The sequence below is a fragment of the Ochotona princeps genome, chromosome 13, assembly GCF_030435755.1.
Source record: "Ochotona princeps isolate mOchPri1 chromosome 13, mOchPri1.hap1, whole genome shotgun sequence".
In the NCBI taxonomy this organism is placed as follows: Eukaryota; Metazoa; Chordata; class Mammalia; order Lagomorpha; family Ochotonidae; genus Ochotona; species Ochotona princeps.
In genome coordinates, this window is record NC_080844.1 from 34501663 (window position 1) to 34526292 (window position 24630).

The 24630-nt window shown below is 44.9% G+C and overlaps 1 protein-coding gene across 1 annotated transcript in view; it reads right to left on the reverse strand.

Moving 5' to 3' along the window:
- Positions 1-18202, reverse strand: part of USP54 (ubiquitin specific peptidase 54) — a 101441-nt gene extending 83239 nt beyond the window's left edge. Inside the window, exon 1 of the mRNA XM_036495737.2 lies at positions 17949-18202. The gene's annotated coding sequence lies outside the window, so the exon portion shown is untranslated. The remainder of the gene's footprint in view (positions 1-17948) is intronic.
- Positions 18203-24630: the final 6428 nt, after the last annotated feature.

A 24630-nucleotide genomic window follows, 5' to 3' on the forward strand; every position in this document is an offset into this window, starting at 1 on the left:
CAAAGACAGAACAGTTCATGTATCTCTCCATCTACCCACTTTCAGCACAGCTATTACACTTACCAGACAGCAACACTAAACCTCCATCACACACACAAAAAATCTCAGTGCATCCACAAGGACATTTGTGAGGCAAGTGATGCAGGAATGGGGAGGGACAGGGAATGGCTGGAGTAGTTGGGAGGGAGGAGACAACTGCCAAGCTACAACAATGGGAAACTCAATCTAAACCACAAAGGCTTGCCACACAACAGGATATCAGGGGAAAGACAAGTCATTTTCACAAACACCAAGAACTCTGTGCTGACAACGGCAGATAAAGTTAAAAAGGTGGGGTCTCCAATTAAATGCAAGCAAAATAAACTTAAGAAACTCACTAAAAGTAACTTGAAAGGACACACCACAAACTTTACTAGGAGCTTAAGAAAAACAATCATGAGGTTATTTCCTCTAGGGGCATTCCTGCCAACAGAGGTCATCCAACAATGAGGCTCCAAGGGTGGCAGCTACTTCCCAGGAGGAGTCAGCTCTGAACAAGTCCTCCCCCACTACAGTCACAAAGGGCAGCTAAGACAGGATCTTTTTTTTTTTTTTAAGGGTTTTTGAGAATAAGCAAAATCATTTTTTTTTTGGTCAAACTCTAAGAATTCCAGTGTTATCTTGAGTCAATCAAATCATATTGACAGGCAAAACTCTAAAACAGAGCTATCAAAGAAAATTATTATTATCTAAACAGAGAGTTGTGGGAAAGAAGAATGGCAATTTTAAAATGCTTAAGCTCCAAAGTCAGGACAGTGAAAGATCTCCACCCTTCTTGGTGAAGACACCAAGTTAAACCAAGAACAAACAACTGGCAGCGTTCTGCCCCCTAAGCATGTGATCAATCAGCCCAGAACTTGCATTTGCAGGCAGAACACAAAGGCCCAAGGGGACCAATACACACCCTTCCATGTAACACTCGTGATTATAAAACAGCTTTTTTGAAACAAATTGTTTTATAAGCATTTAGATGAAAAATTTCACCAGCAGAATCCTTGCAAATGTGAGGGTTTGCTGTATTTCTATGGGTTAAGAGAAAATATATGACTTGAATCGAATATGATTAAAATTTATCACAAACAAAAAAAGAAAAAAATACAAAAATATATCAGTAAAATTAAACAAGCACTGTACAAAAAAACTAATTGAATACTTACATTACCAATAATACTAAACCAGTCTTTTGGTAACAAGAAAACTGTTAATATTGAAAAAAAAAAGGTAGCATTGCTTTTCCTGTTAACCATTATCATTCTTAGGTCTCCTAATGCCCAGTGAAGGAGAGGAAAGTAGCACCTCTAAGTGCAGGATTTCTACAGATAGGTGCTAAATGCAAAGCAGAATATACAAATGTCAAGGTCAAACTCCACAACCTTGATTGCTAACAATGACTGTGGGGCTAATCGAATGGAACTAGCTTATGGAAGTAGTCATAGAGCTTCAACTGGTTACACTGCAACTAGTTAACAAGACATTACATCTCACACAAGTGAGGGAGAAGCAATCTGTAGGGAAATCACACCCTAACTGTAATATCTTTTGAAGTCCTTCAGAAAATACTTTTGTAAAACTCCAATGAGCCTGGCACAATGGCTTAACAGTTAAATCCTCATCTTGCAAGTGCCAGGATAACATATGGGCACCAATTTATGCCTTGGCTACTCCACTTTCCATCCAGTTCCCTGCTTATGGCCTGGTCGAAATCCTTGGGATCCTGTACCCACATGGAAGACCCAAAAGGATGCTCCTGGCTCCTGGCTTCAGACTCAGCTTTTGGACATTGTGGTCATTTGGGAAGTAAACCAGTGGATGGGAGATCTCTGCATCTCTCCTCTGTAAATATGCCTTTCCAATAAAAATAACTAATGGCCAAAGCTGGGCTGATCTGAAGCCAGGGGCCAGGAACTTCCTCCAGTCTTCCATGTAGGTGAAGAATTCCGAGGATTTGAGTCAGCTTCCACTGCTTTCCCAGGTCATAAGCTGGATTAGAAGTGGAGCAGCCAGGGTACAAACCTGTGCCCACGTAGTATGCTGGCACCATAGGCCCCACGTAGTATGTTGGCACCATAAGCAGCAGATCATTCCACCATGCCACTGTGCTGGCCCCTAAATACATCAGAATTTTAGAAAGAAAATTTCAACAAGTTGCGCTTCAACAAAATTTTACAAATTATATCTTTCAAGTACTTTACAGGGAATACACACATTTTAATAGGCCAATTTGTGACTAACAGACAAAGGTCTCTGAAAAAGATTACCAGGAAGAAAGTATCTGTAAGATCTTAATCAAACAACTATCGCATTCCAAGGTTGACATCAGCCTATGTGTATGAAAGGAGAAGAACAAAAACCAAGAATACCAGGTGGTTGAATGAGCAAAGAAATGTAGAAGAATGCCTCAGAAGCAAACAAGCAGTTCAATCTCAAAAGCCTTGCCCAGGACCAGGCACTATGGCTCAGCTGGCCAATCCTCCACCTCTAAGTGCCAGGGTCCCAAATGTGGGCACTGGTTCATGTCCTGGCTGCACCACTTCCCATTCAACTCCCTTCCTGTGGCCAGGAAAAGCAGGAGGATGGCTCAAAGCCTTGGGATCCAGCACCTGTGCGGGACACCCAGAGGAGACTCCTGGCTTCTGGTTTTGGATTACTTCAGCTCTGGCTGTTGTGGAGCAGAGGATGGAAGATCCTTCTCTCTGTCTCTTCTCTCCATAAAATCTGCCTTGCCAATAAAAATAAATAAATGTAAAAAAAAAAAAAGTCTTGCCCACCTTTAATAACCTTGTTACGTGGCTCCAGTTCTCCAACATACAAGACCCAAGAGGGGGAGGAGTGTTAGGTCCAAAGACATTGTGCTAATAATATCCTGAGGAAGAATTCCAAGCCAGGAAAGTCCCCCGACCCACCAATATCCCAGAAGAGGGACTGGGGAGGAGCAATGGTAGGCAATTCTTTGGTCTATAAAAACTCCAGTCTAACACAGACTAACTCAGCTGTTTGCTGAGGACCCACACCTGGCCTGTCAGATGTGTTCAGAAATTTTTACTGGCATGCTTACTACTACCCTGTCTCACATCTGAAATTATTTTCTAGATAAAAACAAGGATCTTTGATTCATCCTGTCTCTAGATATGAGATAAACCGGTAGCTAGCCTAGGGTCAGGAACTAGCAGCAACTACCCCAACCCACCTTGCCCTGTGTAATCCTAGCCACCTGTCAGTAAATCAATCCCTTTCCCATGGATACAGGTCTCCTTTCCCTGGGATTTAGGGAAGAGCAATGTAGCTATTCACCTTCTGACCTTACAGAAAAGTCCAGCAACCCGGGAAGGGCTCTGTCCACTCCCCAGAGCCCAGAGGGCAGGTAGTGAAGATGCCCTCTTGGCTTTTGCTCCCCCCACTCCTTTTCTCTCAATCCACTTCTCAACTCTGCCTGTGTGTGTGTTTGCTTTCTCACCACTTCAATATATTTTACTACTTTATATACCGCATATATGCCTGTAGTTAGAATGTTTCTCTATGTAAAAGACCTGGATTAAAATGAAACCTCACCTCTCCTACAGAGCCAAGAAACTTTCTTGAGAAGAAATGCTAGTGAGAGAATACAAGCTAAATCTCCTTTGCTTAGATCCCACACCTCTTTTTTTTTTTTCAGGTTTTATTTTATTTCAATTACATACAGCCAAACAGAAACAGAGGGAGATCTTCCATCCACAGGTTCACTCCCTAAATAGCCACAATGGCTGGAGCCGGACCAGTCCAAAGCCAAAAGCTTCTTCCAGATCTCCTACATTGGTGCAGAACCTTAGCTTTCCCAAGAACATTAGCAGGGATCTGGATGGGAAGTGAAGCAGCCAGAACTGGAGCCCATGTGGAATGCAGGTACCACAGACAGCAGTTTTATCTGCTTTGCCCGACAGCGCCGGACCCTGACTCACACCTTCTCTTATTGATCTCTACTACATGCAGCAAAGGGCATAAGACAATGTTTACTTTAATTAATATTTTGCTTCTCTTTAAAAAAGCCACAAGAGTGTCACAAGACAAAATTGTAACACTCGTAGTTAACAGATCTAACTGGATTTTATTTGTACTTCATGAATCAGGGTTACCTCCATTTTTTTGTTTGTTAGTTTGTTTTAAAGGTCTGTTTATTTGAAAGGCAAGCTTTTACGAGGGGAGGCACAGAAAAAGAGATTTCCCATCTGTTGGTTCACTCCCTAAGTTCCCACAACAGCCAGAGCTGGGCCAAACCAAGCCAGGAACTCAGCTGCAGTCTCCCACATGGGTGGCAGGATTCCAAGCACCTGAGTCCGCACCTTCACCTTCTGCCTCCGGAGACTGCATGAGCAGGAAGCAGGAGCTGGAAGTAGAGTTGGGACTTGAATCTTTGCAATCAGATGCAAGCACCCCAAGTAGTGTCTTAACCACTGCATCAAATCCTTGCCCCCAATGAACACAATGTTTATAAAAAGACAACAGGAACCAATACATCGGCACATCAGGCTATTCCTCCGCGTATAGTGCTGACGTCTCATATGGGTGCTGGTTCTACTCCAACTTGTTCTGCTTCCAGTCCAACTCCCTGCTTAAGGCCCGTGAAAGCAGAGGGAGGACGGACCAAGTCCTTGAGTCTCTGCAATCAGATGGGAGACCAGGAAGAAGCTGCTGGCTCTTAGCTTTGGTTCTGATCAGCTCTGGTTATTGTGGCCATTTGGCAATGGAACATCTTTTTGACTCTCCTACTCTCTATAACTGTTTCAAATAAAAAGAAATCTCAAAAAAAAAAAAAATCAGCTCAGCTTGATTCCAGTTCTGTGTTAATGGACACCTGAGAGATGGTGGTAACAACTAGCCAGCTGACTTCCTGCTGCTCACCTGCAGCTCCAGGTTTTTGACCTGACGCAGCTCTGGTCTTCCAGGCATTTCTGAAGTGAACCAGAGGATGGGAATTGTGTGTGTGTGTGTGTGTACATCCACCTTCCTGTGCCCTTCTACTTCTCAAATAAACATGCAGGACCAGCACTGTGATGCAGCAAGTTAAGCTGCTGCTAGTTCAAGTCACAGTGCTCCACTTCCAGATCAGCTCCCTGCTAACGCACCTGAGAAGGCAGTGTAAACGGCCCCAGAGCTTGGGTTCTTGCCACATATTTGGCACACCAGGATGGAGTTCCTGGCACCTGACTTCACTCTGACCCACTCCCACTCTGGGGAATGAACCAGAAGATGGAAGAGCTCCCTCTATTTCTGGCCCTTTTCACACATCCCACCCACTTCCCACTTTGCTCTGCTTTCAAATAAAGCACTTATTTGTCTTAAGTAAATAAATACAGAAGAGAGATGGAGGACTGAGCAGGTATTTTTGCTTGGCGGTTAAGACATGGAGTGTAATACGCACGGCTTACATCGGGGCACCTGGGTTTTATGGCCAGCTCCTGACCCTACCTTCCTGTTACTGAAGTTCCTAGGAGACAGTAGTGCTGCTTAATGACTGGGTTCCTGCCATCTCATTGCAGACCTAGACTGCATTCCCAGCTATCAGCTCTCGCCTGACTTACCACAGGCACTTAAGGAATGACCTAAAAGGACGAAGTGAGCTTGAACTCTCTCTCTCTATTTCTCGCTAATAAATAAATAAATAAATACATGCTTTTTTAAAGATTTACTTATTTTCATTGGAAAGGCAGATATACAGAGAGGAGGAGAGACAGAGAGGAAGATCTTCCGTCTGAAGGTTCACTCCCCAAGTGATCACAATGGCTGGAGCTGAGCCAATCCGAAGCCAGGAGCCAGGAGCTCTTCTGGGTCTCCCACATGGGTGCAGGGTCCCAAGGCTTTAGGCCATCTTTGACTGATTTCCCAGGCCACAAGCAGGGAGCTGGATGGGAAGTGGAATAGCCAGGATACAAACCGGCACCCATATGGTATCCTGGTGCATGCAAAGCAAGAACTTTAGCCACCAGGCTACTGTGCCTGGACCTGACATTTTTTGTTTTTTTTAAAAGCATGTATTTACTGGGCCTGGCGTAATAGCATAGTGGTTAAAGTTCTCACCTTGCAAGTGCCGTAATCCCATATGGTCACCCGTTCTAATCCCAGTGGCCCTGCTTCCCATCCAGCTCCCTGCTTGTGGCCTGGGAGAGCAGTCGAGGACGGCCCAAACCCTTGGGACCCTGCACCTGTGTGGGAGACCTGGAAGAAGCTCCTGGCTCCTAGATTCGGATTGACTCCACTCTGGCCTTCTCTGTAAATCTGCTTTTACAATAAAAATAAATATATCTTTAAATAAATAAATAAATAGTTTCCTTTTTTTGGCAGAATAAGGACACCTATTGTTTCATGTTTGTGGTTTAAATTAGATTCCCATAAACAGTAACCACCACCTGATAAAACTGGATGGCTTCAAATGCTTGGCAAATAACTTCACCATACATGAAATGTTAAAATTATTTTTAAGGACTACATTAGAAAAGAAAAGCAGACTGTCAGTGTAAGTTTACTCTTCCCACTTTGTCATTTAAGTCAGGTCAAAACGTGTTGATTCCCCTAGTGAACAAGTCAACACCAAAACTATCGGTTACACATGCATCTGCGATGGCTGCAGATAATCCAGCCAGACAAAAGAAGACTGAAAATGTGCTGAAATGGCACAGCAGCAAAGCCAGCACATTTGTCATGTGTTTGGGCGTAAAGAGAATGGATGAACAAGACATCCAAGTATCAGAAGTGATGATCCTTGGGCACACCCTTTGCTAAACAATTACAAAAAGGCCTCCACATTTCCTTGGAAATACTCCCATTTGCTTACTAGGCGTACTTCCCATAAGTACCCACTCAAAAGTCAAATTAAAAACGTGTTTGGAGAAAAAAAAATTTTAAAAACATGCTTGGGTATTGGTGTGATGGTAAAATAAGCTACTGCTCCGAACACTGGTATCTTTCTCTCTATTTTTAAACTATTCTTTAAAAAAAAAAAAAAGGTTTATTTTTATTGCAAAGTCAGATTTATAGAGAGGAGGAGAGACAGAGAGGAAGATCCTCCATCCAATGATTCACTCCCCAAGTGACCACAACTGCCGGGGCTGTACCGATCTGAAGCCAGGAGCCAGGGACTTCTTTTGGGTCTCCCATGCGGGTGCAGGGTCCCAAGGCTTTGGGCTGTCCTTGACTGATTTCCCAGGCCACAAGCAGAGAGCTGGAAGGGAAGCAGGTCTGCCGGGATTAGAACCGGCACCCACATGGGATCCTGGTGTGTTTAAGGCAAGAACTTTAGCCGCAAGGCCACCACGCTGGGCCCTGAACACTGGTTTGTGTCCAAACCATTTCACTTCCAACTCTGCTCCAGCTCATGGTCCGGTAAGGTACCAAAGGATAGCTCAAGTTCTTGAGCACCTGTACCCACATGGGAGAAATGGAAAAAGCTTCTGACTCCTAACTTCAGATCAGTTTAATTCTGGCTATTGCTGCCATTTTGGGGGTGAACAGCAGATGAAAGACTCTATCACACACTCCTTTTCTCTTAAAAAAATCTGCCTTTCACATAAAACTTACTAAAAAAAAAAAAAAACTGGGCCCTACGCGGTAGCCTAGTGGCTAAAGTCCTCACCTTGAAAGCACTGGGATCCCATATGGGAGCATGTTCTATTCCCAGCGGCCCCGCTTCCCATCCAGCTCCCTGCTTGTGGCCTGGGAAAGCAGGCAAGGATTGCCCAAAGCCTTGGGACCCTGCACCCGCATGGGAGACCTGGAGGAAGTTCTTGGCTCCTGGCTTCGGATTGGTGTAGCACCGGCTGCTGCGATCACTTGGGGAGTAAATCATCAGAAGGATGATCTTTCTGTCTGTCTCTCCTTCTCTCTGTATATCTGACTTTGCAATACAAATAAATATATCTTAAAAAAATATTTGTAATGGGAAATCGGCCATATGAGTGCATTTTTCCTTTATTAAAGGTAAGAAAATTGTCCTATCTCATTCATAAAGAAATATAAAAGGACACTATACATAATTTTTCTTCTCTCAGGTTGCCGAATTTTTTTTTAATACTGAGTGATTTTTATTGAAAAAGTAGATTTACAGAGAAAAGCAGAGACAGAAAGATATTCCATTTGCTGGCTCACTCCACAAGTAGCCACAATGGCTTTGGGCCATCCTCCACTGCTTTCCCAAGCCACACACAGGGAGCTGGAAGGGAAGTGGAGCATCCAGGACACAAACTGATGCACATATGGATTCTGGCGCATGCAAAGCGAAGAGTTAGCCACTAGGCTACTGCACGGAGCCCAAGGCTGCTGAATGTTTAAAAGTTAAATAACAACAGTGTTAAAAAAGAGTGTGAAGAAAGAAAAATTTTCATTCACCCTTTACAGGAGGAATATAGGTTTACCAATATTTCTCAGTTTCCAGGTTCTATATTCTTTATTCAAATATATTTCATTATTCAATATATAAGAATTTTATCTTGAAGATACCCAAGTTTGCAAAGACAAATCACAAGAATGTTCATAACTGTACTGTTCGTATTACATATAAACTAGAAGCAACCTAAATGTACATCAAAGGCCAGGTGCCATAGCCTAGTGGCTAAATTCTTACCTTGTATGTGCCAAGATCTCATAAGAGCACTGCTTCATGTCCTGGCTGCTCTAATTCCCTTCCAGCTCCCTGCTTGTAGCCTGGGAAGGCAGTAGAGGATGACCCAAAGTTTTGGGACTCTCCATCTATGTGGGAAACCTGGAAGAAGCTCCTGGCTTCTAAATTTGAATTGGCTCAGCTTCAGCTTTTGAGGCTACTTGGGGAGTGAACTAGCAGATAGAAGATCTTTTTCTCTGTCTCTCCTTCTTTCTGTAAAATATGATCTGCCTTTTGAATAAAAATAATAAAGAAATCTTTAAAAAAAACTAAATGTACATCAGGTGAGGAGCACAAGGAGCAATGGCTAAGTTGTCACATGGAAGGTGTGCACGCCATGTAAGAATGCCTCAACTGGAGTCCTGGCTGCACAATTCCACGGTAGGCCCTTGTGCACTGTGAAAAGTAGCAGGTGACAGGTTCAACTAGGCTGCAGTTCCTGCTGGTGTGCACAAGGGCCAGGTCTGTGGCAAGTTGGGCTTAGCTGGGCTGCAACCCATCAGTTTACATGGGACGTGGGGCTAGGGACAGAACTGACAAAGCAACCACAATCACCAGTGTGTGCATAGGCTGATATGGGTGATGAAGCAGACCTGTCCTGTCGGGCACATGCAAGAGTCAAATCTGGGCTCATCCCTGGGGCGGTTTCTTGGAGGAATCCCCAACTGGACCACTAGACTCAAAATTCTGGCTACAGGGAGAAGCACAGAACTTGTGGTCTGACCCTGGAACGCATGTATAGCAACTGGGTCTCCTTGATTACTGATGCCCATACAGTGGATGGCATGCCCAGGTACATAAGTGACACATAATAACCAGCTCATTTGGGCCTGCAGAGGACGTTGAGCTCCAGGAGAGAAGATGGAGAGTGAAATGGGCTAAACAACTCTTCTGGACAACATTTGGCAGCAAGTATCTGGGTGAGTAGATACACTAGGGTGGGCCTTGTCAATAGTGTATCAGCCAATAGGCCTTGGAAAGATTTTCTCAACCTTAGAGCAGCAAGGGCAACTGTATCTCAGAACTACCAAAAGTACTCAAACAATACCCTTGGAACATTTTCTCCACATCGAGGGTTCTTTTCTTTTTTTTTTTTTTTTTCTCTTTGTTGGAAAGGCAGATATACAGAGAGGAGGAGAGACAGAGAGGAAGATCTTCCATCCGCTGATTCACTCCCCAAGCAACTGGAAAGGCCAGAGATGAGCCGACCCGAAGCCAGGAGCATCTTCCAGGTCTTTCATATGGATGCAGGGTCCCAAGGCTTTGGGCCATCCTCTACTGCTTTCCCAGGACACAGGCAGGGAGCTGGATGGGAAGCCAGGACTAGAATCAGTGCCCATACAGGAACCCAGCATGTGCAAGGTGAAGACTTGAGCTGTTAGGCCACCGCGCCAGACCCCACATCAAGGTTTCTAAGATGGCATCAAGTAGACATTTCCCATCCCCGAGTCCTGATGCAGCTTGGCAGCTGGGAGTAGCCCCTTTCTCCTCCCTCGCCTCCCTCCCCGATACAGGAGAAAAAGGAAGAAAAGGAAAATTAGAAACATTTGTCCCACCTACCTTCCCTTGTACCTTGACCCTCTCCATCCTATTCAGTTTTTTTTTTTAAAGATTTATTTTTATTACAAAGTCAAATATACAGAGAGGAGGAGAGACAGAGAGGAAGATCTTCCATCCAATGATTCACTCCCCAAGTGAGCCGCAACGGGCCGGTGCGCGCCGATCTGAAGCCAGAAACCAGGAACCTCTTCCAGGTCTCCCACGCGGGTGCAGGGTCCCAATGCATTGGGCCGCCCTCGACTGCTTTCCCAGGCCACAAGCAGAGAGCTGGATGGGAAGTGGAGCTGCCGGGATTAGAACCGGCGCCCATATGGGATCCCGGGGCGTTCAAGGCGAGGACTTTAGCTGCTAGGCCACGCCGCCGGGCCCCATCCTATTCAGTTGTTCTCATGGGCCTGCATTCTTGTCAACTATGTAAACAATGTTAGTAATAAAATTAAATTTAAAAAAGAAAAGAGAAGGAATGAGGCTTTATGAAACAGACAGGAACTTAATAAACTCAGTAGCACATTTTAAGAATCTCAAGGGCAAATAATGTTTTTGTGTATATAATACAATGATACAATATCCAGAGAGGACATATTCCATTGAAATGCTGTTACACAGGAACTAATCCACATCATGATAAAGATATTCAGAATATTTTAACAACACAACACAAAAACAATGGCTTCGGGAATAAGACAAACAACAAGCCATTAAAATTACTCATCCTCAGAATCAGAAGCAGGAGCCACGAACAGCCTCCAAGTTCACAGAGGTTGGGCATAATAATGCTTACATAACTACATAATAATGTCATCCCTACAAACTGTGTATGCAGAATTTAATATGTTTTAAACACATAGAAAATGGCTATTTAAAAGAATATTGATCATTTTTTTAAAAAGCAAAATCTCATTTCTGTCATAAACCTGATATCCATGCAAAAAAATTTTGAAATGAGGGCAAAGCGGAAAGAAAAAAAATGGGAGGAGCGGGCATCTGGCAAGGCCATTAAGATACCACTAGGGAGGCACAAAAGTTTCAGTGCCTGGGCAGAGTTCTAGGCCCACTCTCCACTCCATTTTCTTGCTCACGCATGTGCAGAAGGGAGCAGGTGTCTGTTCAGCTAGCTAGGCTCTTTCCATCCAAACGGGAGAACCAGAAAGAGATCTGGACACTTGCCTTCAGCAGCCCCTGCCGATCTGCCAGGGAAATAGCCACCCACATTGGAGAATCAGATGAAAACTGTGGCTCCTGGCTTCCACACGCCCCAGTCCGGGCTGTTGTGGATATTTAGGGAATGAACCAGAAGACAGAAGATCTCTGACGTTGTCATCTATCTAAGAGATAATTCTAAAAGGAGAGGGGCTGGTTCCATAGCATAGCAAGTAAAGCCTCTGCCTACGGTGCAGGCATCCCACTTGGCTGCCAACTCAAATCCAGGATGCTCTACTTCTGATCCATCTCCCTGCTAACAGTCTGAGTAAAGAATGGAGGATGGCCCAAGTGTATGGGCCTCTGCACCCACATGAGAGACCTGGAAGAAGATCTTTTCTCCTCCTGGCTTTACCCTGGATGTTTTGGGCATTTGAGGAATGAACCAGTAGATTAAAGATCTCTTTCTCTCTGTTTCTTTCTCTGTATCTCTGCCTTTCAAATAAAAAATAAACTTTAGGGCCCGGCATGATAGCGTAGTGGTTATAAAGTCCTCGCCTTGAACACCCGGGATCCCATATGGACGCCGGTTCTAATCCCGGCAGACCTACTTCCCATCCAGCTCCCTGCTTGTGGCCTGGGAAAGCAGTCGAGGATGGCCCAAAGCCTTGGGACCCTGTGCCTGTGTGGGAGACCTGGAAGAAGCTCCTGGTTCCTGGCTTTGGGTTGGCTCAGCTCCAGCCATTGCAGCCACTTGGGGAGTGAATCATTGGATGGAAGATTTTCCTCTCTGTCTCTCCTCTTCTCTGTGTATCTGACTTTGCAATAAAAATTTTTAAAAAAATCTTTAAAAAAGAAGAGCAAATAAAGATAGGTGGTAAAGCAATAAAATGAGACTACTGATCCTTTGTTATCTAACATGACTCAAGAAGATTCTACATCAAATTTCCCATCTACCTGAGTTATATATTAAACATTTTAATCCATTATGTATTTACTGAACATCTACTATAAGCTAGATATGTGCTAATACATATAAAAAGACAAGTCATGAGCCCTTCAAAATGGTCACTAACAAGAAAAACAGAAATAAGAGATATGAACAAAGTACCTTAGGAAATCTGTAGAGGCTATCCAGAGGAAATAATAGCTGAACTTAGTTTTAGTATCATCGTATAATAATTTGGCTAGACTTTCTCCTTGGTTCCTGGAAGAAACTCTTGGAATTTCCCAGGTGACAAAAGTGTCTTTGTTATTTGTGCGGGGCGCTCCTGGGTTTATGCTTCCCAGGTGATGCGTAGTGAACCCCTAGATTGTTTCAAACTGGGGGCTGACTACTGCTGGAAGAGCGTCGGGGCTTTCAGTCACATGCCACCAGCCTGACCTTGCAGTGGTGAGGGCTGCAGACCGACTCAGCTCCAGCCTCGCTCAGTGGTTCAATCAGTCATGCCCATGGAATGAAGTCCCAATAAAAACCACGGACAGTGAGGCCCAGTGACACTCACTAATTGGTGATATGTATGGATTGTCAGGTGACACATCCTGACAGCATGGAAGCTGAAAGCTTGAGACTCTCCTAAACTCTCGCCCTATGTTATGTCTGTTCCGCTGTTCAAATTTGTATCCTTTTGTTATTAGGAAACTGTAATCAATGGGGCTGTTGTTGTGGTACAGCAGATTAAGAAAGTGCCCATAACGCCAGCATCCCATAAAGCAGTGCTGGTTCATGCCCTGGCTATTCCACTTATGATCTGGTTCCCTACAAACATACCTGGGAACGTAGTAGAAAATGACCCCTCAGTACTTGGGCTCCTAACCCATGTTGGAGACTCCGATGTTGTGCCAGGATCCTGGCTTCATTTTGGCTCAGCCCTGGATATTGTGGCAATCTGGAGAGTGAGCCAGCAGACCCATGATCTAGCCTTCTGTCTCTCCCCCTCTGTAACTCTGACTTTCAAAACAATAAACCTTATTTTTAAAAGTTTCCTAAATTTTGGGCCCGGCGGCGTGGCCTAGTGGCTAAAGTTCTCGCCTTGAACGCCCCGGGATCCCATATGGGCGCTGGTTCTAATCCCGGCAGCTCCACTTTCCATCCAGCTCCCTGCTTGTGGCCTGGGAAAGCAGTCGAGGACGACCCAATGCACTGGGACACTGCACCTGCATGGGAGACCTGGAAGAGGTTCCTGGTTCCCGGCTTCGGATCGGCGCGCACCGGCCTGTTGCGGCTCACTTGGCGAGTGAATCATCGTATGGAAGATTTTCCTCTCTGTCTCTCCTCCTCTCTGGCTTTCCAATAATAATAAAATATTTTTTAAAAAGTTTCCTAAATTTTAATGCTGCATATTTGCAATTTACTTTTTAAAAAAGTATTATTTATTTTTATTTGAAAGACAGATTTTACAGGGAAGGAAAGATAGAAAGAGGTCTTCCATCTGTGCTGATTCACTCCCCAAATAGCCACAATGGCAGGAGCTAGGTTGATCCAAAACCAGGAGCTTCTTCCAGGTCTCCCATGCAGATGCATGTTTGCAAGGTGCAGGTCCATCCCACATGGGCACCAGTTGAGCCATCCTCCACTGCTTTACCAGGCCACAAGCAGAGAGCTGGATAAGTATAGAAGCCAGGACAGGAATCAGTGCCCATAAGGGATGCCAGCACAATAGGTAAAGGCTTAGCCTACTATGCTACCATACAGGCTCCCCTAAGTTAAATTGGACTTATTTATGTGTTTGTATGTGTATTATAGAGACAAAGAAAGATTTCCTAACCTGTTAGTCATTCTCCAAATACTAACAAGAGCTAGGGCTAGGCTGGGAGGAAGCTAGGAATCCAGAATTACATCCAGATGTCCCTTGCAGGTGGCAGACAGCTGACTGAAGCATCACCTGCTGCCTCCTGGGGTGTGTGTTAACAGGAGTCTGGATCACAAATGGAGGAGCCCGCACTTCAATATGAGATGGAAGTATTCCAAGCAGTGCCTTACCCACAAACATTCACCCCTAATTCATTAAAATCGGAACAACCACTTAATGTACAAATCTTATTATCTTCAACAGAAATAGAAATACTTTGCCTTAATATTCAATATGTTCTCTCTTTAATTGGTCTGCTGCCAGACTAGCAAGTAATTTTCAAAAGTATATTCCAAAAAAAGTATATACCAATACTTTGCATTTTTATGTGAGCCAAAATTTTGACAGCTTTTATGTAAGATGAAAATATAAAATTTGTGTATTTACATGGTTGCATCAGAAGTGGCTACAGGGCCAGGTGCTGTAGGTTGCACCTCTCCTGCATCCCATATGGGCGACAGTTCATGTCCCAGATGCTCAACTTCCCGACCAGCTCCCTGCTTATGGCTTGGAAAGGCAAAACAGAATGACCCAAGTACTTGGAACCCTGCATCCACATGGGAGCTCCTGGCTTTGGACTGACCCATCCTTTGTCATTGCAGCCATCTGGAGAATGAACAAACAGATGGAAAATGCGTGTCTCTTCTCCCTTAACTCTGCCTTTTAAATAAAACCTTAAAAAAACCTTAAAACACACACACACACACACACACACACACACACACACACACACACTTCGTTTAAGCACACTGAACTGAATGGTAGCATAGTGGCTAAAGTCCTTGCCTTGCAAATGCCAGGTTCCCATATAGGTGCTAGTTCGGATTGTAGCTGCTCCACTTCCCTTCCAGCTCCCTTCTTGTGGCCTGGGAAAGCAATCAAGAACCGCCCAAAGCCTTGGGACCCAGCACCCTTGTGAGAGACCCAGAACAAACTCCTGGATCCTGGCTTCGGATCATCTCATCTCCAGCCGTTACGGGCACTTGGGAAGTGAACCAGAGAACGGAAGATCTTTCTTGCTACATTCGCCGACCACCCGTGAAGGAACATATCAGTCGAATATTATGAAAAATATAGACAGTCTTTATTCAAGGAAACTCCGTTAACGGGTCTTTTTCTACCATGCTGTGGAAAGACAGACAGAAGGGGGGCTGCAAAGGAACAGAACGGCAAGGGAAGAAACATGCAGAGGGTTTTAAACCTTTCTCAACACAGAAACTGAGTAAGCGTCGCTTCAGCCCTTATTAGGGTAGGAATATTGGCTTGCGTCCGTCAATAGTTCAGCAGTGGCTTACTACGTCAGGAGTGTACTGAATTTCTGCTGCCCTTTCCATGTTCCAGTCTGAGGTCAGAGTCATTTACTGGGTTCGAAGCGAGCTTTATCCTCCTCCCTGTAATCGCAGCAATCATCATCTCTCTGTGTCTCTCCTCTCTGCAAATCTGACTTTCCAATAAAAATAAATAGATCTTGGGCCCGGCGGCATGGCCTAGCGGCTAAAGTCCTCACCTTGAACGCCCCGGGATCCCATATGGGCGCCGGTTCTAATCCCGGCAGCCCCACTTCCCATCCAGCTCCCTGCCTGTGTCCTGGGAAAGCAGTTGAGGAGAGCCCAAGGCTTTGGGACCCTGCTCCCGCGTGGGAGACCCGGAAAGAGGTTCCAGGTTCCCGGCTTCGGATCGGCGCACACCGGCCCGTTGCGGCTCACTTGGGGAGTGAATCATCGGACAGAAGATCTTTCTCTCTGTCTCTCCTCCTCTGTGTATTTCTGACTGTAATAAAAAATGAATAAATCTTTAAAATAAATAAATAAATAAATAAATAGATCTTACAAAAAAATTTTTTTAATCTGTGCCTTAAGGGATGCCAGTATTGCAGGCTATGGCCTAAACCACAATGCCCCTAATGCTGGCCCAATTGTGCTGTTTTTCTTTCTTTCTTATTTTAAGATTTATTTATTTTTGGGCCCTTCGGCGTGGCCTAGCGGCTAAAGTCCTCGCCTTGAACGCCCCGGGATCCCATATCGGCGCCGGTTCTTATCCCGTCAGCTCCACTTCCCATCCAGCTCCCTGCTTGTGGCCTGGGAAAGCAGCCAAGGACCAACCAAAGTTTTGGGATCCTGCACCCGCATGGGAGACCCAGAAGCGGTTCCTGGCTCCCGGGTTCAGATTGGCTCAGCACCGGCCATTGCGCTCACTTGGGGAGTGAACCATCGGACGGAAGATCTTTCTCTCTGTCTCTTCTCCTCTCTGTATATCTGACTTTGTAATAAAAAAATGAATAAATCTTTTAAAAAAAAGATTTATTTTATTTTTATTGTAAAGTCAGATATACACAGAGGAGAGACAGAGAGGAAAACTTTCCATCTGATGATTCACTCCCCAAGTGAGTGCAACAGCCAGAGCTGAGCTGTTCTGAAGCCAGGAGCCTCTTCCAGGTCTCCCACACAGGTGCACAGGGTCCCAAGGCTTTCGGTCGTCCTCGACTGCTTTCCCAGGCCACAAGCAGGGAGCTGGACGGGAAGCAGGTCTGCCGGGACTAAAACAGGTGCCCATATGGGATTCTAGCACATGCTAGGCAAAAGCTTTAGCCAGGCTCTGGTTGGTTTTTTTTTTTTTTTTCAAATCTCAGAGACAAAGACAGACAAAAAGAAAGGTAGAGGCAGAGACAGAGACAGAGAGAGAGTTTGCATCTGCTGGATCACTCCACAAATGCCTGCAAAACTTGGGCTATGCCAAATCAGGGCCAGAAGTCAGTGAGAGGATCCAGGTCTCACCTGCTGGTGGTAGAAACCCAACAACTTGAGTCATCACTGTTGTTTCCCAGCACCTGCATGGCCCAGAAACGAGTCAGGAACTAGAGTTAGGAATCTAGGAATCAAACCCAAGCACTCTGAGGTAGGAAGCTTGCATTCTAAGTGCTATACTAAATACCAACTTCAAATCATACCTCTTTGAAAGAACTCTGTAATTTCTTGAAAATCCCACAAAATAAGACATTCCATTTATGAATAAGGAAACTCAGAGACAATAAAATTTTTCCCAAGGTCAAAGGCTACAATGAGTCAAAATCTATTGTAGTCTAGGACTCTTCGTAGGGTTACATAGATCTCGAATAAAAACTTCCAAGGACTTCAAATAAAATTTCTCTGTAAAAACTGTGATCAGTGGCTACAGATGGTATGGAGTTACTATAAAAAACATATAGTAGACGCTGCGATGATGAAAATATTTGGCATTCTGAATGAATCAACATGAATGTTCTAACCATGGCATTACGCTGTAGTTTTACAAGTTGTTACACTGGGGGAAGTAGGTAAAGAGTAAATCTGTATTATTTATCATAACTCTAAATGAACATAGAATTACCTTTTCTAAAAAAGTACAACTTCTAACAATATACTATTTCTTTCTTAAGCCAATTTAATTTTTAAGAACCTTACTTAAATTGAATAGGAAAGTTGAGATAGTTAAAACCAAACAAAATCATGCAGAATAGCTTTGGAATCCAGGACGGTAGACTTTAAAAGTGGGAAAAGTCCCACAACAAAGCTCCAAAACCAGCCAGAAAGACCCAGAGAAACGAACCAAAAAAAGCAATGAGATCAGTCAAGACAATCTAGGAAACAACTGAAGTCACGAAAAGTTGCCTCAAAAAGATGCTCTAGCTTTCCTCAACCCACCCAACACTTGATTGCAATCCAACTTAGAGAAAGACAAAGTGTGTGTGTCACCTTCAATCTGAAATCCACAGCCACACATTTCAAAAAAGTCGCAAATAGGTTTTTCTGTTTTGTTTTGTTTTGTTTGTTTCACTACTCACGAAGTGCCTGAAGCGTCAAAATCACTTCCTGCTTCTCCCAGCTGCGGGACTTGGCAATCAGAAAAACATTCACGTCTAGGGCAGGTCTGGTTGGAAGGATGAGCTCATCCCTTGAGAGGCACACCTGATCCTGAAGCAGCTGCTCCTCCTCCACACCCAGCAGGTCTGTGTATGTTTAAAGTGACACCTACAACCTGTGCAAATGCTCTGCCGGAGCTGAAACCAAGTCCTCCCCTCTCCACGCCCGGAGCCTTGAATCATTTCCTGCTCCAGCCGCTTCACACGGTTGCTGAATTCAGACAGCAGTGGCACCAGCTGCTACTGTCACAGCTTCAGTCACAGCTTTGATGCAGGTCAGGCGCTGCACCATTACCCTTGGAAACGCTGTGCTGTTTGCTTCAACAATTCTTTGCCCACAGGCAAACCTTAACAAAATCGCTAATTTTTTCAGAATTTACAACCCATTTTCCTGAACCAGGAATGCATTTGCTCTGCCTACATGTATAAATTAACCAAGGCAGCTAAACGCATTGTACAGTTAGAGTCCAGCGCTATAAACTTCTAAGTTTCACTACCTTCAAGAAAACATTCACTCTGCTGTAACTGTCCACTTATGAGTAAAGCACACACTAATCTTTCTAATCAGAGCACATCCCTGCTAGGATGCCAAACTGGGCTTTCAACCATAACAACAACAATCTAAGAACTTTTCCCACTTGAGCCTTCCACAGGATCTCCAGTTTTTTTTTTACTTCAGCCAGATAAACTTCTGGGATGGGCTATCTTAAGAGGAAATGAGACAGAGAAACACCCAATTCATTAGTGGTTACCTTTGAAGAAAGCCCATGGACTCGCAATTAATAAGGAAAACCCACTGATGGCTGGTGCCATAGAGGGGCAGGTTCGAGTCCCAGCTGCTCCACTTCCAAGCCAGTCCCTCCCTTCTGTACCTGGGAGGGTAGTGGAGGATGGCACAACCACTTAGGTCCCCTAAAGCTATGTGGAAGACCCAGAGAATGCTCTGGCCTCCTGGCATTGGCCTGGCCTAGTCCCAGCTGCTGTGGCTATTGAGAGAGTGAACCAGGGGATAGAAGATCTCTCCCTATCTCCTTCCCTCTCTCTCTTTCTCACTCTCTTTGTAATTCTGCCTTACAAAAAAATAAATCTTGAGCAAGAGAAACCTATGTATCAAAGGACACAATAATGTTAAAAGGCAGCCCATGGAATAGGAAAAAAATATTCGCAGATCACTTATCTAATAACGGATTCATGTTGTTAGACACGTTTTTGTTAACTAAGATACCTAGGAGAAACAATTTAGAAAAGAAGAACATTTATTTTGGCTCACAGTTTGGAGGTTCATGGTGCAAGAGCAGGTGGCCAAGGCTAGCATTTACAGGAGGCTGGCAATGGCAGACAATGTGCAAAGGAAGGATCAGAGGGAAGCCAGAAAGCAGAGACAGGAAACACAATCAGCTTACACATCCAACCCTCTCTCCAAAGCCTCACAGCAGATCCACCATAAGAACAGGTCTCCATTATTAACCCACTAACTCTTAACCTAAGACTGCAGGGTTTAAATACACGCGGCAGTTTAGAGAGTCAGATTCTATTCAAACCATAGCTAAACTCGGGAACAGAGCGCAATTTAACAATGGAATGGGGAGGCAGGCATTTTGGCCCAGCAGTTAGGATGTCAGAGTACGTGAGTTAACGCCCAATTGCACCGCGTTGCCAATGCAGAGCTGAGGAGGCAGCAGGTGAAGGATTAAGTAGATGGGGCTCTGGTGGGGAGCATGGATTAATTTCCCAGCTCCTACCTCAAACTCAGGACCCAGGCGTGGCTGTTGCAGGCATTTGGGGAGTGAACCAGATGATGGGATCTCTGTTTCTCAGTCTCTCTGTGTATCTCAATTAAGTTAAATTAAGTTAAAAATTCTGAAAAATTCAGTAACGTTTTAACGATCATATACATTGAAAAATTGTGCAACAAGCAAGATTCATTCATTTTTTAAAAGATTTATTTACTTTTATTACAAAGTCAGATATACAGAGAGGAGGGGAGATAGAGAAGATCTTTCATCCGATGATTCACTCCCCAAGTGAGCGCAATGGCTGGAGTTGTGTCTATTCGAAGCCAGGAGCCAGAAATTTTCTCCAGGTCTCATGCATGGGTGCAGGGTCCCAAGGCTTTGGGTCGTCCTCGACTGCTTTCCCAGGACACAAGCAGGGAGCTGGATGAGAAGTGGAACTGCCGGGATTAGAACCAGTGCCCATATGGGATCCCGGCGCATTCAAGGTGAGGACTTAAGCCACTAGGCCACGTCACCAGGTCCTCATTAATTTATTTTTAAGGCTTATTTATTTGAAAGGCAGAATTAGGAGACAGCAAAAGAGAGATCAATCTTCCATCAGCTGTCTCACTCCCCAGATGGCCTGAAAAGCCAGGACTCAACATCACTGAGGAAACTACGCTCAGCAGTTAATATACTTTTAAATTCAGAAAGACTGAGACTCGCAAGATGGCCGACATAGGAGGAAGACTGTGAGGGAGCTCACAGACAGAGAGGGCTAGAACGTGACAAAAACGTAAGTGGAGCAGCATAGAACTACAGGGAGAAGAACGTGAAGTTCCCTGGAAGTGTGGAGCCAAAAAAATCCACACAACTCGGAAGAGCAACCAGGGAAAAACAAAACAAAGGGCAGGGAAGACGAGTTTCCGCTCCTGACCTGCTGAGTCACCTTTGAGTGCAGACGCTGAAAGCCGCGGACCGACCTGCAGACGCTGTGGCCGTGAGGACCGGCGGTGATCGGGACCCGCTGGCACCTGCTCACCCTGGTCTCCAGGACCCGCCAGGACCTGCGCCCGCTGCGGACATCAGGACCTGGAGTCATCGGGACCCGCCGGCATCCGCCCACCCTGGTCGCCAAGCCCCACGGGACCTGCACCAACCGCAGCCTCCAGGTTCCATCCGCCTGCACCCGCCGGGACGCAGTAGCCGGGAGACGCACATGCGGCGAGGGTTCCCACCAGAGGAAGAGGCAGACTGAAAGAACCTGAGGTTTGAGTGAGTTGGGTGGGGACAGTAGTGGGTTGGAGGCTCCGGGAGTTGGCCCCCCAGGGGCATGCACAGAGCCTGAACACCTTTGGTGCTCGTCTCCCCGCCCCTCCCCCCCCCCCGAGACTCCAGCGTCTAGGGAAACTGGGCGAGTGCCTTGAAACTGCCAAAACTGTGTCTGGGAGGTGAGGCACAGTGGTCCTGTGCGCTGAGGAGAAAGGCAAAAGGCACACTGAATACTCCCCTGTGCCTTTGCGGTCTGGCACTCAGCTGGGCGGTGCTATCCCACAGGAACCCAAGCACGCCTCTGGGCTGGGCAGTCCCGTGCTAGCGCTGGGGCAGTCGGTCCCCGGCAAGCGCTGGGGTGGGTGGGCCTGCACAGGAGGCGCTTCCAGAGAGCACCTGGAACACCCCACGCCCTATAGTCCTGTGCTTGGGAGACGCACCAGGAGAGCACTGCGGACCCGCGTGCAGGAGGCGTTCCCAGAGAGCACCCGGAACCTCCACGCCCTGCAGTCCCTGGCACTGGGGACACACCGAGAAAGCACCTAGAATCCTCCGAGCCCTGTGATCCCGCGCACAGGGGGCACGCACAGAGAGTGCTTTCACTCCCCCACGCCCTGTGGTAGCATACCTGTAGGGGACGAGCTGAGAGTGCGCTTTGAAACCGCTGGGCCCTGGAAGTGGCGCCCTGAGGTCCAGTGTTCTGGAGACGCACCAAAAGTGCCTTGAAAATTCCCACACCCTGCTACTCCACGCCTGCAGACTCCGATCTCTACAGGATAGTGCTTGGAGACCCCTCAGCACACTGGTGACTAGGTCTCTCAAAAAAGAAACACTAACACAATGGGAAGAAATACCAGAAAAGGTAATGATCCAGATGAGAGTGCCAACACCCTACCAATAAAGGATCAAAAGCCAATGTCTATTTCGGAGATGCGAGATGAAGACATAGAAGATCTACCAGACAAGGAATTCAAAAAAATAATGTTAAAATATGTCAGAGACAATGAGAAGAATTGGGAGAACTTCAAGGAATTCAAGAACCACATAGCCTCAGAAATACAACAAATGAAAAGTAAAATCCTTGACTTAGAGCACAAAATTGAGAGCCTAATCAACAGAACAAATACAGCAGGAGAGAGGATCTCTGAAACGGAAGACACACAAAACGAACATACCCAGTTCATTAAACAGCTGGAGACAAGTCTGAACAAAGCCAATAAGACCATACAAGAAATGAAAGACAACCTCAGGAAATCAAATATTAGGATTATCGGCCTTCCTGAAGGAGCGGAAAAAGAGTCAGGAATGCAAATGGTGCTCGACGAAATTATAAAGGAAAACTTTCAAAACACTTGGAACATGAACCCAGCCCAAATCCAGGACGGTCAGAGGACTCCCAGCAGACATGACCCAAAGAGATCTTCACCCAGACATATGGTGCTCAAGTTCCACTCCAACGAAGACAAAGAAAGAATCCTAAGACAAGTACGAAGCAGAGAAAAGATCACATACCGGGGAAAACCAATCAGGATCACTGCTGACTTCTCTGAAGAGACTTTACAAGCAAGAAGAGAATGGACAAAGATCTTCCAAATCCTGAATCAGAACAACTGTCAACCAAGAATATTGTACCCAGCAAAGATCTCATTCGTATTTGAGAACAAAATCAAATACTTTCACAGCAAAGAGAAATTAGAAGAATATGCCAGCACAAAACCAGCTCTACAAAATCTCCTTAGAAATGCACTAAATCCAGAAAAAAAGGAGGTGAATCATAAACAAAGATGGCAAACAGGAAGATCTCCCCACTAAAGTCCACACAAGGAAGGGCAATTACACAGATATCAACACCCACAAAAACAAGTATGGCAGGGCAAAATCACAACCTCTCAATTTTAACTCTTAACACAAATGGCCTGAACTCACCAATCAAAAGGCATAGATTAACAGAATGGATTATCAAACAGCACCCAAGTATCTGTTGCCTACAAGAGACACATCTAACCAGAAGAGATTTGAAGAAGCTGAAAGTGAAAGGTTGGAAACAGATATTTCATGCCAATGGACGAGAAAAAAAGGCTGGGGTAGCTGTCTTAATTTCAGATGATGTGGACTTCAATCTGATACACATCAAAAAGGACAGGGAAGGACATTATATATTGGTGAAGGGACTGATCCATCAGGAACTAGTTACCATTGTGAACATATATGCACCAAATTCAAACGCACCTAGCTACGTGAAGCAATTACTCACGGACTTAAGGGGAGACATAGATATACACACAATAATAGTGGGTGATCTTAACACCCCACTAACAACAATAGACAGATCAACAAAACAAAAAACAAAGAAACAACAGAGCTCATACAAACAATAGAACAACTGGACATGATAGATATTTATAGAATTTTTTATCCTAAGGCCACAGATTATACATTTTTTTCAGCAGTGCATGGCACCTTCTCCAGGATCGACCACATGATAGGACACAAAGCAAACCTAAATAACTTCAAAAAGATAGGAATCATACCATGTACCCTCTCAGACCACCACGGAATGAAACTGGAAATCAGCAATTCAAAATGCCCCAGGAAATAAAGAAACTCTTGGAGGCTGAACAACATGCTATTAAACGAACAATGGATCAGAGAAGAAATTAAAGATGAGATCAAAAAACTTATGGAAACCAATGAAAACTCTGACACAACATTCCAAAATTTGTGGGACACTGCCAAAGCAGTGCTACGAGGTAAACTCATCGCAATTGGAGCTCATGTCAAGGCCCAAGAGAGGTGCCAAATACAGGAACTAAACACACAACTCTAGGAATTGGAAAAACAACAGCAGAAGAGCCCCACACACAATAGGAAACAAGAAATCATCAAAACAAGGGAGGAAATCAACCAGATAGAAATAAAAAAAACCATACGCAAAATCAATGAATCAAAAAGCTGGTTTTTTGAGAAGATAAACAAGATAGACACCCCACTGGCCCGACTGACAAAGAAAAAACAAGAGAAGGCAAGAATTAACAGCATCAAAGATGAAAAAGGCAACATAACAACAGACACCGCATCCATTAAGGCCATAATTAGAAATTACTACAAAGCACTGTACTCCAACAAATCAGAAGATCACCAAGAAATGGAAAAGTTCTTAGACTTCTACCACCTGCCAAAACTTAGCCCAGAGGCAACAAACGACCTGAACAAACCCATAACTGAAGTAGAGATTGAATCAGTGATTAAAGACCTCCCAACAAAGAAAAGCCCAGGCCCAGACGGCTTCACTCCAGAATTCTACAAAACATTCCGAACAGAACTGACCCCAATCCTCTACAAACTCTTCAAAACAATAGAAAAAGAGGCAACCCTTCCAAACTCATTCTATGAAGCCAACATTACCTTAATCCCAAAACCAGACAGAGAACTAACAGAGAAGGAAAACTACAGACCTATCTCTTTGATGAACGTTGATGCTAAGATTCTCAACAAAATCCTAGCCAACAGAATTCAAAAACACATCAG